Source organism: Triticum urartu, chromosome 5, assembly GCF_003073215.2.
Source record: "Triticum urartu cultivar G1812 chromosome 5, Tu2.1, whole genome shotgun sequence".
Classification (NCBI taxonomy): domain Eukaryota; kingdom Viridiplantae; phylum Streptophyta; class Magnoliopsida; order Poales; family Poaceae; genus Triticum; species Triticum urartu.
The window spans coordinates 48,977,922-48,979,019 of record NC_053026.1 but is presented as its reverse complement, the minus strand read 5'-3'; the positions used below and the strand labels follow the sequence as shown (position 1 = coordinate 48,979,019).

General features: G+C 57.5%; 1 pseudogene; it reads right to left on the bottom strand.

Annotated features, from left to right (window-relative positions):
- Positions 1–234: 234 nt before the first annotated feature.
- On the bottom strand, positions 235–373 carry LOC125511835 (annotated as a pseudogene).
- Between the last annotated feature and the right edge of the window lie 725 nt (positions 374–1,098).

Sequence of the window (1,098 nt, the reverse complement as noted above, 5' to 3'; positions counted from 1 at the left end):
GTACCCTAGGAGCAGAGGCATGGTTGTTGTAGTTGCCCCCGCTACCGCCGCCGTTGTTGCCGCTGTGACCGCCACCGCCACGGCCTCCTGGCTTGGAATAGCCACGGCCGCCGCGATCACCACCATTGCCAGCTTGCCTGCGGCCGCGGTCACCACCTCCACCGCCTTGCTTGCGGCCTCGGGTGGCACTGTTGGCGAAGGACTGCGACCCGCCGCCACGAAGATTTAGCCTTGTCTCGAAGCGGAGCAGCTGCGAGAAAAGCTCGGCTGCAGTAACCGGCTCCACCCTGGAGCACATGGCAGAGACCACCGGATCGAAATCTTCATCGAGTCCGGCTAGGATGTGGGAGACAATGTCTTCCTTGTCCACCCTCTTCCCCGCGGCAATCAGCTCGTCGCAGAGGGTTCTGACCTTCCCGACGTAGTCGGTGATGGATAGGTTGCCCTTCTGCAGATTGGCGAGGGCGATGCGGACATTGGTGGTCTGCGATCGAGTGCGAGATGCAAGCATCCCTTCGACCATGTTCCAGAGCTCCGCCGAGGTGTGACAAGATGCAACCTGGATGGCTATCTCACGAGGAAGGGTCGTCAGAAAATAGGAGAAGACTTGTTGGTCTTGCGCATACCAGGTTTGGAAGTCAGGGTTCGGCGCCTTCGTCGTGGTCTTGCCGTCGAAGGAGGTCACATCGATCTGCATGGGTGGTGGTGGCTATTCAACGTCGAGGTACTTCGCCATCTGGGCTCCCCGGATGGCAGAGAGCACGGTCGCTCGCCACAGGGCCTGGTTGCCCTTGGTAAGCTTCGCTGTGGCGACGTGAGCGAATGGCGAGGAGAGGAAGGAACTTGAAGACGTCGCCATGGATGAGCTCAAGGATTGCTCTCATTACCGTGAAAGAAAGAGGATTGTGGAAGCGTATGCAGTTCAGCAGGGACGCGTACGTGTTATATAGAGATGGCAGATTACAAGAGGAGGCGCAGGTTGTTACTAGGCTTGGCCTCTACTCCAAGCTACACAAAGATAAACCTATCCTAGCTAACAACCTGCCGCCCAAGATTACACGCACGTATACACAAGACGTGACAACATGTCACAAAATA